Source organism: Octopus sinensis, linkage group LG15, assembly GCF_006345805.1.
Source record: "Octopus sinensis linkage group LG15, ASM634580v1, whole genome shotgun sequence".
In the NCBI taxonomy this organism is placed as follows: Eukaryota; Metazoa; Mollusca; class Cephalopoda; order Octopoda; family Octopodidae; genus Octopus; species Octopus sinensis.
This window is the reverse complement of record NC_043011.1, coordinates 37,004,279-37,021,895: the sequence shown is the minus strand read 5'-3', so window position 1 is coordinate 37,021,895 and position 17,617 is coordinate 37,004,279. Positions and strand designations below refer to the sequence as shown.

At 37.5% G+C, this 17,617-nt stretch overlaps 1 long non-coding RNA gene across 1 annotated transcript; it reads right to left on the bottom strand.

Moving 5' to 3' along the window:
* Positions 1 to 311: 311 nt before the first annotated feature.
* Positions 312 to 11,716, bottom strand: LOC118766156. Its single transcript, XR_005002065.1, has 3 exons — positions 11,685 to 11,716; positions 4,555 to 4,561; positions 312 to 463 (listed from the first exon to the last, which is right to left on the bottom strand). It is a non-coding gene; the product is annotated as an uncharacterized LOC118766156 (long non-coding RNA).
* Positions 11,717 to 17,617: the final 5,901 nt, after the last annotated feature.

Genomic DNA, 17,617 nt, shown 5'->3' with positions numbered 1-17,617 from the left:
AAGGCGGCGAGCTGGCAGAAACGTTAGCACGCCGGGCGAAATGGGTTGCCGTATTTCGTCTGCCGTTACGTTCCGAGTTCAAATTCCGCCGAGGTCGACTTTGCCTTTCATCATTCCGGGGTCGATAAATTAAGTACCAGTTACGCAATGGGGTCGATGTAATCGACTTAATCCGTTTGTCTGTCCTTGTTTGTCTGCTCTGCGTTTAGCCCCTTGTGGGTAGTAAAGACATATATATACGAGCAAAGACACAGCCAGAAAGAAACAGTGAAATGAGTCATTGATGATGCAATATAAGGCCTGTGTATGATTCTTGAGCCCGGCCAAAGATTTTCACATTCTATTGCATAATGCGCAGCTGTGCTGGCTAGCAGAAAGAACAGGTGCCACAGTATGCAGCCTTTTGACATGCCTTTTCTATCCTCCAACTGAAAGGCACGCCTTTCCACAGGTTGCACACGTTCTTTTGTGAACAATAGTCGCATCACAATTGACAAGGGGTTAATTCCTGTGGGTTCTCTGAGGGCTGACTAGACTGCATGACTCAAGTATTTTCTTCCATAAATCACACATTAAAAGTAACATCCCCTTATTTTCTCAAGGTTCATTCCTTCTAATGTTTCTCTTGATTTTCTTGTGCTTAACAATCCCTGTGTACTTTTTTCTTCCATCCATTTCCGTTCTGTGGCTCCCTCTCCAAATCAACAACTGACAAACTGAAACTCTTGTCTGTGTCCGAGCAATCCTAATGTATTCAGAAGGAAGATACCTTATGGGTCTTTTTCATGAGATTGTTGAGTAGGATTTGAGAAAGAACTTGCAGCCATTTCTAGTATGTTGAGGGAATGCGTTCGAATTTACTCTCTTTTCAGAAAAATGTAGGATTTGTGTACTTGTCGAAATAATGCCGTTAATAATTTAGCTAACAACAGGCATTTACACTTTGTTCACCTGTGGAAATTGGATTGTTTAGAGAATAAATTATTCGGTGGCACCTTCTGCATGATAAACACACGTTAAGTTACGGGTGATATGAATGTAATTTGCTTGCTCTGACTAGCAGGCCTATTGTATACGCAGTGATGTAAAAACTCTTTCTCACAAATTGTTGTTTTGTGTTTTCATAAATACATGTAAGCTACCTAATTCACTAAGTGCATAGTTACGCACCCACGACTACTTGTGGTTCACCTATTTGGAAATGTTTGAACGTTCGTTTGAAAGGTATCTGCCAACAAGAGCACAAACGAAGATACACAATAAGTCAATCACAATACCACGAAGGATAATTGGTATTGTTAGAATTGTTTGCCTATTTCAGTATAAGTCTATATAAGAAGGCACTCAGAATTAATAACTTCTGATGTTTGTCATCGGGATTATCTGTACACACGTGAAGATTGCATAATAAATTTGTCTCTTCTTATTGTATTTCAAAGGTGTAATACATTTAAGTTGTTTGAAGTATAAGTTGATTTATTATTTCTGCAATTGATTATAAATATATGTCGGTGATGGGGAGAAAAGTTCCTGGCTTTGGGTAAAAGAAAATGCTGGAGGATCAGTTAATTATGATTTTATTCAACATATTCCCCTCTCAGATTCACATACTTATTGCAATAGTCCTTCACTTTTCCAAAGCGTTATAAAATAACTCGGAAATTTGGACCTCCAACCAGGCATTACGCGACACCCTAAAAGCTGGGATACTTCAACACTCCCACCTATTTTTCCAGCGATTGGCAGTTTAAGCTTATTCTTTTTAATTTCTTAATCTCTTTTTTTTTTGACCCCCTTCGGTCAGACACTGACCTTGGGTTTGCACCTAGAGAGTTACCCTCTGAGGCACAAGTCTGGGCAAGGTTGTTTTATGGAAGACCAGCAGTCGCCCATGTATACCGGTCTCCCCTCTCCACGTCACCGATGTTGTCCAAGGGAAAGGCAAAGGGGCCGATACAGCTTGGCACCTGTGACGTCGCAACTCATCTCTACAGCTGAGTGAACTGGAGCAACGTGAAGTAAAGTGTCTTGCTCAAGAACACAACACGCAGCCCGGTCCGGGATTCGAGCTCACAACCTCACGATCGTAAGCTCGACGCTCTAACCACATGGCCACGCGCCTTCTTAATCTCTATAACAGATAAATTCCTTCTTAGTGAATAAAATGAAAGCGTATCACATAGTGATTAGAGTGCAAGTGTTCACAATTGTTAGGTCATAAATTGATGGTGTTCCCAAACCGAACGACAGTTAAAAGTGTATACCAGTGACAGGGAAGGTGTAACCGTGCAATGTTCCCTGGGGAAAGTCTTGTGATTTTGAAATGTAAACACCCGGTCTGTTCCAGTTTAAACCATGGTGGCAACAGAAATACAAAGAAAAAAACATTATGCAAATGAAGATGCCATTACTATCTGACTAACTTCACAAGTGCCATACCAGTAGACAGGTTACGTATAGGAGTTTCTTTTGTTGCACCCTGGATTATTCGACGTAGTATATATATATATATATAATAAAAAAAAGTGGAAATACGTAAGAAAATAAAACAATAACGTGAGGACGTGGTACATGCAAAGTATTGTCAGATTCTCATGGAAGGAAGGAAAGAAAAGTAGCTTTATGTTTCGAGCTAAGGACTTCATCAGAAACAGGAGACGGAGGAAAGACCAAGAGAAAAGAAAGAAGGAAGAAAAAATCGTCAATGATCCACATGTATGCATGTACACACACTAGTATATATCTATATATATATATATGTGTGTGTATGTATCTCTCTCTCTCTCTCTATATATATATATATATATATATATATAATGTTGAAATTACTAAGTCTCTCTAAAAGAGATTACGGCAGCGTTACTGGAAATTAATTGTTATCGCCATATTAATATGGCAATAACAATTAATATATATATATATTTATAATAATAATAATAATAATAATAATAATAATAATAATAATAATAATAAAAATAATGATAATAATGATATTAATAATGATAAATGTGTAAAATTAATTAATCAATATATTAATTAATTTTACCAAGTGGATCGGTACGTTAAAATAATCTTTACAGGTAAAATTATACAAATATTCTATAATTATAAATATAATTATAATAGGGGGTTAGCTAATTGCTTCATAACATACCGAATTTAGAAATTGGTGTTAAGAATTCCTTAACACTATAATCTCGAAACGCGTATTTGGCTAATCGGAGTTGTGTTGATTCATTGTTTTTTTCTCTTTGCTTACGTAAAAAAGTGTGGGAGATTGCTACGGTAGTAGAAAATGAATTTTGTAACTCCTATTTCTAAATTCGGTATGCGGTGAAGCAGTTAGCTGAACCCTATTATAATTATGTTTATAATTATAGAATATTTGCTCTTTTACTCTTTTACTTGTTTCAGTCATTTGACTGCGGCCATGCTGGAGCACCGCCTTTAATCGAGCAACTCGACCCCGGGATTATTCTTTTGTAAGCCCAGTACTTATTCTATCGGTCTCTTTTGCTGAACAGCTAAGTAACGGGGACATAAACACACCAGCATCGGTTGTCAAGCAATGCTAGGGGGACAAACACATACACACATACGCATATATATATATACATATATACGACGGGCTTCTTTCAGTTTCCGTCTACAAAATCCACTCACAAGGCTTTGGTCGGCCCGAGGCTATAGTAGAAGACACCTGCCCAAGATGCCGCGCAGTGGGACTGAACCCGGAACCATGTGGTTGGTAAACAAGCTACTTACCACACAGCCACTCCTGCGCCTGTATAATTTTACCATTAAAGATTATTTTAACGTACCGATCTACTTGACAAAATAATTTATTAATTGATTAATTAATTAATTAATTAATTTGATAAATTAATTTTACCCTTATATTATTAACTTGAAATTATAATGTACTCCATGATAGTATACTGCACTTTTCTGCGGTACTGCTCGTAACATAGCCGTGGGTACAAGGGATGAATAGTGTTTGCACATTTGGCTGTAAATTTTAGAAGTATTGGTTGGGTATCTGTTGCACGATGTCGCTCGATCCTGTGCATACTGAACCCTAGCACTTTATATATATATATATATATATATTGGAGAGGAAAAATAATAAGGCAGAATGCTAAACTGAAAGTAAATTTTAATAAAAATGGGTGTATGAACATTTTTAAAAAAGAGATCAAAGGCAAATTTTAAAGATTTGGAAAGGAAAAACAATTTTGTAGCTTGAGGAAGGAGAAAAAAGATATTTACAATGTTTTTTTTCTCAAAAATATAATAAATATATATAAAAATTAATAAATAAGTATACCAATACATTTTAGTGTCTTTATGATTTTAGAGTTCAATATTAGTCCATGGAAAAACTTCTTCGGAGGATTAGGATGTCTGTGTTTTGGTATAGTGTTTTGTTTGAAAAGGTTGGATGTTGATGTGTCCCCTACGTGTGGTTAACACAACCCCACCATTTACTGACTTATATATATATATATATGTATATATATATATATACACACAAATATATACATACGCGCATACATACATACTTTCCGTCTACTAAGTTCTAACAGAGTATTGGTAAATCTGAAGTTACATTAAAAACACCTTAAGTGCCATGAAGTAAAATCGAAACCAGAATCTCGAGTTTGCGAAGTGAACTTGTTAACCACACAGCCATGCTGACGTTTGATATTTAGAGAAGGCATAAGAGATATGTTTCTCATTTCTTCTTGGCTATACGTTAATAACTCATGTTTATGTAAGAAACAGTTGCTTTGAGTAGGCTGGTGTGAGTATTGAAAAACACTGGCGGGGAGGCGGAAGAGGGAAAAATCTGGTATAGATCGAAGATTTTGGCGGAAATAGATGTACTTAAGAATTTTCAGTAGCAACCCCACGGAAGTTCAAATATCATTCACATGTTATAAGCTCGTCTTCTAGTATTCATGATGAATGGAATCATAGAAGCTTAAGATTTCTATCACTGAACAAATCTATTTATTTCTAAAGATAGCTTTGACAAATGGCAAGAAAATTTATGACAGCGAATGCCATATTGAACAGCTGAGAATGTTTGAGTGATATAGGTTCGGCATGCGTAGCACGAATGCTGGCTGGTCTCTAACAATATCTGTGAGAATTGGACAGGAATATCTATTCTAAAGACGTCAACAATGAATCAAAATGGAAGCAATTTCGATATGGATCGTAAGCATTGCCTGATGAGAATATATATTATCGCTTCGGCTTATATTTTGTGTATGACTTCACATAGTGGCATAAATTAATACTTTTAATCCGCTATTTCCACGAACAGATAATATTCGCGTTGCAAATCTTGTGATTTCAAACACGCAAGTAAATATGCTCATATGCTCTCAAGCTCACAAGCACGCATTCTCTAGTACACTTAGAAGCGTGTGACATATACATACACAACGATATATCTATGAAGAGCAGCAGAAAACGATTACCATCATAAATACACGGTGGTGTATTGACGCAGGTAAGGATGACAATCTTATTGATAACAAGCATTTTTCGCAACCAAAGCGATAGATAAGTAGGAACAACTTGATATAAGCAGGAGTCCGCCAACATGGGATTACGTACATCGGTGTTTGTGTAGGTGTGTTTGCGTGTTTGAGTGCTTGTGTGAGAGTGAGAGAGAGAATGTGTGTGTGTGTGTGCGTGTGTGTGTGTGTGCGTGTGTGTGCGAGAGCGCCTGAGTGTGTTTGTTCTTTCTCTGGACTTTTTTTTCTGCTACTCAGAACAGGTTGATTTCATGGCTCCATCACTCAAATTTCCGATACACGCATCTTTCTTTCTTCTATTCTCTGCCCGTTTGAATTGTCTAGACTCCTTGCAATAGCATTAATGGAATGTTCCTGGTAATCTCAGTGAGCCTGCAGGCGTTATGGAATATATCACAGCCTTGAAACCCGGGAAGAAATCTATCTGTCTATCTTTCTATCAGACCGAGAGACACATAGATAGAAAGATAGATAGACAGACAGACCGATAAATTGATAGATATATAGCAAGATAGATAGATAGATAGATAGATAGAGAGAGAGAGAGAGAGATATCCTGCGTAGCTTTGTGGTAAAAGTTTTCCTTCTCAGCCAAATGGTTTAAGATTCAGTCCGACTGCGTGACACCACCAAATTTATAGACTCGCACCGACTATAGACTGGACTGGGGCCCACCAATGCCTAGTGAGTGGATTTGGGAGAGCCTGCCGTATATATATTTGAATCTATCTATCTATATATATATATATAATATAATATATATATTATATATATATATATGCATACACACATGTATGTAAATATATATATATATATATATATATATATATATATATATACATACACATATGTATATATATTTGTATCTATATATATGTGCATACACCACATGTATGTATATGTATATATATATGCGTGTATATATTTAAGTATATATATATATATATATATATGTATATATATTTATTAAAACAGAAATATCACACAACTGTTACTCACGCTTTCACGCTCCTGTTGGACGGATAGTTATATATATATATATATATATATATATATATATATTATGTGAAATAGAAAGATGAATAATATTGTAGTAGATTAATCAAAAGTTTAACCGATACCTTAGTAGCAAAAATCACAGCAGTAAACAGCACGGTTGGAGGTACAACCATCTGGCGTTGCAACCGTGCGTTGGTGCGGATAATTGAAATTAAAACATTATTGGTGAATTGAAGAAATGGAGCTGAACGCAGATTGAACAGAAATCGTTTTATTTCATTCTACACGTGTTTCGAAAGGCACAAATTACCAAAATCCGATTGAATAATGGGACCATATTGTGTCTTTCTCTTCAGGAAGAAAAAAGGAAATCCGTTGGAAAAACAAAAACAGAACAGAGGCGGAGCAAAAACAAATCGAACTATGCTCCTAAGAGCCCATGGCGAAACTGTTTATCAGTGTATGTTGAGAACCGGTGGCTGAAGAATTCACGGGTCAGGCATCGGTCAATCATGTGGGTGAGGGTGTATAGATGTTCTTTGTGACCGAGAATAAAGTTCTGACTATTTAAGGAATATTGGATGTTTTATAAGGGGCGAGAAAAAATCTACTTAGAGACGTGTGTGTGTATACTGTTCTGTATATGTGTGTGTTGGCGTAGGGGTAGAAAACATTTGTTGTGTACGTGTGTGCGTTTGATCGTTCGGCTGTCAGTGGCTACTGCCGTGATAACCGTTGGGTGGCAGAAAGAAAAAAAAATATATATATATTATGTTTTATGTGTGTGTGCATCTAAGCCTGCCTTGTCAAGGAAACCCCCCGCTGTGAAAAAACCAAGCCCCGTTTGTCTTACAGGAGTAATTCCCCTTGCAGTGGTTAATCGTAGATATCTTAAAGGCTATTTCAGAATTTGTTACCAAGGGCTATGGGTGCCGGTATTATTTATAAACGCTATTTAAAAGCCAGATAAGTGTAACGCCGCCAATGGGGGCATCGAAAAGCCGACTGTAAGAGCCCGTTTACCATCCGGCCTCTGGCAAACAAAATATGGAAGAGTTCGGAGACACAAAGGTTGCACTGTCTTCTGCCCCTATCAAATGGGAGGGCCACCGACAAAATTGACCATTCCAGCCTATAGCTTAAGTTCGTATCCTTCAGTCGCCATATTAGCTTACTGAGTCCCGTGGTCTGGCGCTTGTTCACGTCCCGAAAAGTTGCGTAATGGTTGGAGACACGCAAAGACAATCTTGAGGATGATGCCCCTACATAAGTGAAGACATCTATACACCCTCACCCACATGATTGACCGATGCCTGACCCGTTGAATTCTTCAGCCACCGGTTCTCAACATACACTGATAAACAGTTTCGCCATGGGCTCTTAGGAGCATAGTTCGATTTGTTTTTGCTCCGCCTCTGTTCTGTTTTTGTTTTTCCAACGGATTTCCTTTTTTCTTCCTGAAGAGAAAGACACAATATGGTCCCATTATTCAATCGGATTTTGGTAATTTGTGCCTTTCGAAACACGTGTAGAATGAAATAAAACGATTTCTGTTCAATCTGCGTTCAGCTCCATTTCTTCAATTCACCAATAATGTTTTATATATATATATATATATAAGGAAAGGCATTACTAGATTACTAGTGAGAGAGGCAACACAAATGTATATAAGGTGTACCTCCGAAAGACAATAACATTTTGGTACATTGGATATATATATATATATATATATATAATCAAAAAAGGGTAATAACATAGATTACTACCAGTGGCCCAGCACAAAGGACGAATTAGTCATTAGACAAAATATTATTCATATAGAAGAATATTATTCATATAGAAATATAATTAAGGGCTCCTAAATAAGGATGCCAAGTGCTAGGGACACAAAAAAGGGATAAATTTATCGAGAGTGAAAATCAAAAACATTTACCATTAACGATACATCCCGGACTGATCAGTTTCTACCTCTTTCTAGCAAAACAGACAGAATATGTTTGCTAAGGCCGGTTTCATAAATATATATATATATATATATACGAGCTCTGCTCAATAAGTATACGGACTGTTGCCATTGTAACGAAGCAAAGATATGCAGAATGTAGCCGCTTGGCAAATCTTTACCTTAAGCACTACTGTGCATGTATACCAAGTTTTAACCTTCTTGCTCCCTTCCGCTGTTTACAGCAGTGCTCGGAAGTAACGTGTGCAGCATGTGATCGTCGCCTTGACCATGGCAGAGAAAGTTGTCATGGGGATACCTACTCAGAAGCCGACACAAGGTTGCAGAAAATGTATGGAGAGGTGTGTATAAGACGCGTGTCTTCCAAGTTTGCACCAAAACTTGTTTTCAGCTGACCAAAGAAACACTAGAGTTTCAGTTGCATCGAGAACCATGAACACTTTTCTAAAACTTTGCGTGGGCCTCTGGGCAGGTATCGCTACGAGTTTGGCAAAATTCGAGGCAATTTCTCTGCTCATCTATCTCTGTCATTGTCAATGCGACGATCACAAGCTACACACCTTCCTTCCAACAACTGGTGTAAACAGCACCAGTGAGATGGAATGTTAAAACTTAGTGCGCTTGCACAACAGATTTCAAGGTCAATCCGTGCCGAGCAGACTCACTCTGCACGCTTTAGCTTTGTTACTATGGTAAAGTTCCTTATACTTCTTGATCCCACCACCTATATATAAATATATCCTCACACACACACACACACTCAAACACGTATGTTTATATATATATATAATATATATATATATATATATATATATGTGTGTGTGTGTGTGTATAAATTATACAGTTTTATGTTGAGATTGTTAATTTAACAATGCTCAGAAACCGACTAAAATTAAAGTGCTCTAATTGAGCTAAAGTCCCAATTTATAATTTCAATGGAGTCAATATCAGCAGAAAACTAGAGAAACATGACCTATTATCCAATAGAATATTCAATATATATGTGTACGATCATTGGACATTAATCAATCGATACAAAATTCTAGATGATACAGTATCAAAAGATACAAGTATATAAATATATAAATATTTAAAATACGCAAATATTTTAAAATATTTTAAAATATTTTAAAATAAGTTGGCATTAGATATATAATCAAAATAAGTAACATGATTTCAAGTAGTAATGAAGTACGACCGTTTCAAGCGGCTCTGGTTTATTGAACAATGCAATCATTTCATCACTTTAAAAAAAGCTATCTTCAGCTGCACAAATATGGATTTTCAACAAACCAGATATATTACTATAATTTTTCTTAAATATTGTTTTCTTTTTAACAGTATGATCTTGCGGTTCATTATGATCGCTTGATAGCAATTTTCATTCTGTCTCTCCATCACCTACTTCCAATTCCTCCGTCTGCGCATGCTCTGCAGTGAAAACCATGACTTTGTGACACAGTTTCCACTCATGGCCCGCCACTTCATCCTTTGTAGATATCACTTCAGCACTATCCACACCGCCTTTGCCAGAGCACATTCAGTGGACAGTGCCTCTCTCTCCTCGCGCCCACCCCGCTGTTGCTCGTCTCCCGTTTCACCTCAATTACCACCCTTCAACCCTGTCCTTCCTACATACCATTCTCCGAGCCTTCCGGCGAATCCAGTCCAATCCTCCATCTCGCACATCTTCCCCAACCTACCCCTTCCCTCCTTCAAAATGAGCTCACAACCTAGGTGACCTCCTGGCCACAGTTTCTTCCCTAACCACCTTCCTAATCTGCCTCGTTCCCCTGCTGCCACCCGCGCTACTGTACTTGCCCCTACCTCTCCGACACCATCATCCACACAGGCACCCAATATCGTCCCAATCTGATCACTGACTCCTTTACCTGCACTGCTAGCAACGTCATTTACTGCATTTCCTGCTCTTTCTGCCCTCTGTACATCGGACAAACGGAACGCCACTTGGCTGACCGGTTCGCAGTGAACCCCCGAGACATTAGACTCGGCAATGAAACCCCGGTTTCGCGTCATTTCCGTTCTACCGGACATCCATTACAACACCTGTCTGTGTTCGGGTTGTCTTTGCACAGGGAACATCCGGACTCCCGTCTTCGCCGCGAACTAGAATTAATATTCTCTCTTCACTCCGTTGGACCATATGGGCTGACTCCTCTCCTCTCATCTCTTGCCATGACACCTATTTCCTCTCTTCCCTCCTGTCCACTCTCTCCCTTCATTGATACCACATACATCTACACCCTATCCCCGCACATCCCAACCCCGCACATCTCATCTCGCACATCCACCCCCGAACATCCCACCCCCACACATCCCACTCCCACACACCCCACCCGAAACATCCCACCCCACATACCCACCCTACCCCACGTCTTCAACCCACAAAGCATCCTCCCCCATATCCTCACGTCAAAACGCCCACCCCACACGACATCCCCACACGAACACTGTCAAACCACTACACGCTATCATCCCACACCACACATCACCACACTACAAAACAGAACACTACACCACACCACACACCACCACGCCACACACCACCACACCATACACCACCACACCACTACACAACCACACCACCACGCCACACACCACTACAACAACACCCTACACCACTCCGCACATACTAGTACTAACCCCTTTCCCAGCACGCACACCATCATCTACACACCCACACATTACAGACGTACGCACTTACACACTCGCACGCACACCTTCATTTTGGGATTACCGGTGCTTTATTATCTCCCCTTCTCTCTAGCTCTCCTGTCTAACAACAGTTGTCCAACAAGTCGCCATGATTGACCGCTAACTCCACAAGTTTTTTTATTCTCTCTCTGTTTATTTCCTCATTTTCCTTTCTGTTGAAGACCGTAGGCTCGAAACGTAAAAGTCTTTCTCACCTCCCCGAGCTTCAAACTAACACACTCTCTCTTTACTCTTTACTCTTTTACTTGTTTCAGTCATTTGACTGCGGCCATGCTGGAGCACCGCCTTTTAATCGAACAACTCGACCCCGGGACTTATTCTTTTGTAAGCCCAGTACTTATTCTATCGGTCGCCTTTGCCGAACCGCTAAGTGACGGGGACATAAACACACCAGCATCGGTTGTCAAGCAATGCTAGGGAGAAAATCACAGACACACAAACACACACACGCATATATATATATATATATATACATATATACGACGGGCTTCTTTCAGTTTCCGTCTACCAAATCCACTCACAAGGCTTTGGTCGGCCCGAGGCTATAGTAGAAGACACTTGCCCAAGATGCCACGCACTGGGACTGAACCGGGAACCATATGGTTGGTAAACAAGCCACTTACCACACAGCCACTCCTGCGCCTATTGTTTATACATCTGTCTTCGTATTTTGCCTGTTGTTTATACATCTGTCTTCGTATATTGTTTTTCTGTAAATTTCAACTATATATATTTATATGATGGTATACAGTTTAGCCAACTCACTACAGTTGTGAATTGTAAAATATATCTGTCACCACTACTACATGCATGAACCTAAAGATTGCATAGTTTAATACATGAAAGTATTAGTTCAATCAGAATGGATATTTAATATTCTATCATTTCATTATATCATGCTATCTTACATAATTTGATTGTAAATAATACGTGAAAATCAAAGTCGGAATTTCTTTGAGTAATATATTCTTCTATACATTACCATACACACCAGTGTGTATACATATGCATATATATATATATATATATATATTATATATATATATATATATATATATTATATATATATATATATATAATATATATATATAATATATATATATATATATATATGTATATATATATGTAAATTTCAAATTTTGCGTATTTAAATACATCATATATGTTTGCGTGCGTGTGTCTGATAGAGAAGGCACACATGCATTATGCATATATATATATACATGCATGTATGTATGCATGTATTATGTAGTTATATATATGTGTATCTATGTATATATGTATATATATGCATATATATACATATATATATATATGTATATATATATGCACATATATATATATATATATATATGTATATATATATACATATATATATATGAATATATAGATATTATATTCATTCATGCATGTGTCTGTGTCTATTATAATTTATTTTGCGTTCGTGCTTTTTTCACCCCTCAATGGCAATTCAAAAATTCAATTGTATTCTGAACTATAAAATATTCATTTGAACTTTGCGTTGTTATAGAAGAAAAATATATCTTCAATCCGTGTTCACTATAATCTTGCACGCAGTTTTATTATCCATTATTGAAATAAATATTTATCGAAGCTAGAAGTGGATGCGCAGAAAAGAAAAATAGAGAGACAGAAACAATGAACAAAAACAAAAAAAAAAACTTTCAACAAATATAACAAAAAATAACGGAAACATTTGTGGCTTAACTTTGTGCAGGTTTGTTCAGATAAAATTGAGCAATAAATGATATAACGTATAACAAAAAGACGGCGGAAATTAAAAGTGCATTGATAAAAAGCTAAGTACATGATCTGTGAAGTTATTTATTTATTTATGTAGTATTTTTGTTGCTGGGAGGACATGTTATTGACAAATTGTTTGTTTACCGAATAATCATGGCTGCCATGATTTTGTCATTATCTGAATTGCAAACAAAAAATTGGAAATACAAATTTAAAAATTGAAAGAAACTATCAAATAAATTATAGACCAACCGAAGCAAAAAAAAACAGAACCATAAAGGAAATTCATTTAAATGTTCTTATGAATAACTCTAGATTAAAAACTAAAGATAATAAAACGGCTTCTGTGTAACACGGCGTAAAATATGCACTCAGATATTATCGAGTGATGGAATATAGGTATCTAAATAACATGATCTTTAGAGGTTATTTACTTTATGATATTGGGCTCTAATTTTGTGAGCAAAGTTGCTGCTTATTATAGCCATCAGCAAACTATTAAAACTAAATGATGAAAGGCATGTAAGAAATGATGTCGTTACATACTGGGAAATGTAGAAACAGAATCATTTAATCTTCTCCCCTAATGGAAGGAAAATAAAAACCAATATAATGTAAAGGAATAATTACAAGAATTTTTTAAAAATCATTAATAAGTTATAGTTATATATTTAAAGGCAAACATTTCAGACAGATGTTAGATTTGTGCTTTAAGCAACAGTTCAATTTTGGACACGTTTCGGCCGGTTAGATATCATCAGTATTGAGCAGTGTGTTAAAGTCTATTTGGTCGGTGGAGAAATGTCTTTAACATACTGAAAATAAATGACAATTTTTGATTGGACAGTGTATCATAAAATAAAAATGCTCAATAGGGAAATAACTTAAATTAAATAATATTATGAATGTAGTGATACAGGAATGCAATTCACGACTATTTTACGTTTTATTTTAATTATTTAGATGATACCTTGATTAAGTTTAGATTTACGGATATTTTCGTAATATTTTTAATCGAATATATTAAGCTTTGTGTAAGCGATGTTTCATTTCCTTTAACAAGTAATTTTGATTTTGATTCATTTGTAGCCGTACAAAGCAAGCAGTATTTAGATTAACGATGCATTTTTCACGTCCCGGAAACCCAACATAAAATGTATTATGGAGCTATATAACAAAATGCAACATTACAATATATTTGACAAAATCAATACTATATAATGAAATGTGTTAATCACTCACCTCTCTCTCTCTCACACACACACACACTTTCACTCTCTCTCTCTCTCTCGCTCTCTGTATATATATATTGTTGCTATTACTTTAAACTGTCGTATGTAGAACAACGGTTTTGCTATGGAATGATGAAACTATATTTTCGGTTTCTGAAAAAGCCACGATAGTTTCGGACTTACGATACACTTGCATAATAACAACGATATATGTGTGTGTGTGTTTCTCTGTGTGTGTGTGTATGTGTGCGTGTGTGTGTGTGTTTCTGTGTGTATCGTGTGTGCATGTGTACTTGCGCGAGTGTCTGTATGTATGTGTATACGAAAGGGAACGTCAGCTTTGGTGGAACTTGAACTCGCAGTACGGTGAATCGTAACGAAGGCAGACATACAGACAAACACACACATACATATAATTGTGTCATCCGTAACAAAAAGAAAAAAGAACAGTCATACTTTCACTAAAGAATCACTTAGTACATTTAAGTAAAGCGTAATATATGTAATATTAATAAGATAAAGGTTACTTGTGATAATCATATGTAACCATCATTAGATAAAGGGTAATTGTGACAATCCTATGTAACAATCATAAGATAAAGGTTAATTGTTTCACCATTCATTGGATTTGTCGGAGTATGTAACGAGACTTCCACTCAGCGAAGCTTTGAGATCAGTATCCATCCACTAACTGAACCAATCAAGTGTTTTTAACTCAAAATTCAACATGAGAAGCTTTCCTGAAACAGGACTAGTGCCGTAGCATGTTTGTGTCAACAAAATGGCATTTACACACCGGTATTTTAAAATAAGGTTGACTGTGGGGCGTATAATTAATTTAATTCTCACCTCGTTAAAATTCACTCAAATCAGTAAATTATTTGTTGAATGATTCCTATATCGGCACCAGTAAGTTACGCTGAAATCTGAGAGTGAATGATATTCATTATATTATTGCCCACAAGGGGCTAAACATAGAGGTGACAAAGAAGGACAATGGGCTTAAGTCGATTACGTCGACCCCAGTGCGTAACTGGTATTTATTTAATCGCTCTCGAAAGGATGAAAGACAAAGCTGACCTCGGTGGAATTTGAACTCGGAACGTAACGGCGGGCGAAATACTTTTAAGCATTTCGCCCAGCGTGCTAACGATTCTGCCAGCTCGCAGCCCTCTGAAAGTGAAGAATATTCGTCACCGAGGAGACCATTCTCGGGTCAAAACACCATATCTTACGATGTATTTTGCATTTTTAACAGACGAGTCTTTTTGATATAGTTCTCTAAGATAAACTTTTGTGTGTAGAGATTAAAGGGCCGGTTTCCAGGTTTTCCTGGCGCATATATTCCCCTCCTGGACGGGATACCCGTCAGTTGCAAGATTACACATTTTTGCCGGCTGAGTGGACTGGTGCAACAAGAATACAACGGGTCGTGCGCTCCAAGAATAGAAATCACAATCTTACGATTACAAGTCCAGTATCCTAACGACGAACCCACACACTTCCACTAAACAAGGTATGTACACGGGCATTTAAATCTAATGCTGGCTGTTTCATGTGCGTATATTATTTCAATACTATCAAGAGATGTGTTTCTGAATATTTATTCGCGGACGTCCAACTTTTAGCCCGTCACCATCCAATTTTCTTAATGTATCTCAAAAAAAAATTCAGTTATTTACTATGTAATCGATTACATAATTTTACCCGGCATATTTAATATTCAACATTATCATCTTTAAAAATCTATGTTAAGGGAGACCTGTCTACCAAGAACAGTACGGATAACGTTAGAGATTTTAAGTTTTTGATTTTTGATTAATTAAATTTTTATTTTAATTTTAGCTTTAGTTTTCAAATTCAGAAAAAATTCTCTTCTGGAATTGCCCTAGAATCAAGAAATTTCTCTTGAGAATTGGTGAGGAATATTCTCCCCAGGTTAAGAATTGCGGACGTGGAGGAAATAAATTTTGGGGGTCATTAAACGGGAAATAAATGAAGCGTTAAAGAACATCTGGTTCTTCGTTTAGACAGATAAACGTGAACTGTTAAGATTAATATCGGTTAAGATTCAAAAGGAACAAGTGATAAAGAATTAAAGAATGGATTGTAAGATAACAACTAGATTAGAGACGGATTTCAATAACGGCAGAGACGTAATGGAAATGGCATGGACGAAACTATTGCCGTTCTGTGATAATAAATATGAAACGAGCCGGATTAGAGCGATGTTACAGATTCTGAGATAAGGGATAAAGTAATTATAATAGCCAGTGTAACCTTCGCCTAAGCCGCACACATACATAAACACACACACATAAACACGTACAGTCATGAATAAACACCATCAGTTACATACACATACGCCTACACATGCACAGACACACACACACATACACACGTACACTGACACAGACACATACAGACGCTAAATGCTTTTAGGACAACCGTATGTGGAGTGAGAGGGAATGATTGTAACAGTTGCATAGAAAACTAAAATAAATATATCGCATTCTGCATGTATCTGCAGATGCATGCACGTATAAGTGCATGTGACTATGTCTCTGTCTGTGCCCATGTGTATGTGACTAAGCACGCATGCGCCTATATATGCGAATGTGCCTACGCATTTGCGTGAGTTCAACAGGGCAATGCATTCATTACTGTTGGCCTTTTCGCTCGTTAGTTTCGTGACCCATTCATTAGTTAACACTATGAAACAGTCACTCATGGCTGCTTATGCATTGATTAAATGTGCAGATTGGGGTATGTATGTATGTATGTATGTACGCATGTGTGTATGCATGTGGGAACATGTGTATATGACGCCTCTTTGTGCATATATGATGCTTCTATGAATGAGTGTGGGAGGTCGGAGCCGGTGTGGGTGGATTGGCGGATATAGTTTTGAAGGTGATAGGAGTCAGAGGTGGGATGGGAGCAGAGAAAGTGAAAGTGAAACTGAAAGTCATGATCATGAGAGGTGAAGACGGAATGGAGTGGAGTGGGCGACGAGGATGGAGCGATGATGTTGCTAAAATTATTGCCGATGGGATGTTAATTAGGTATGCATGTAGTTGTCGAGTTATGCAACCTTGTGATGCTGCTGGTGCTACTTGTGATGACGACGACGACGGCGACGATGATGATGATGATGAGGAGGAGGAGGACGACGACGACGACGACGACGAAGACGAGGATAATGAGGATGATGGCGATGATAATGATGATGATGGGGAGGAGGAAGAGGAGGGGAAAGAGGAGGGGAAAGGAGGAGGTTGAGGAAGACGGCGACGATGCTAGGAACGGTAGCAACGATGGGCGTACTTTATGTAGGTGGAGGTGGTGTCGGTGATGATGGTGCCGGTGATGTC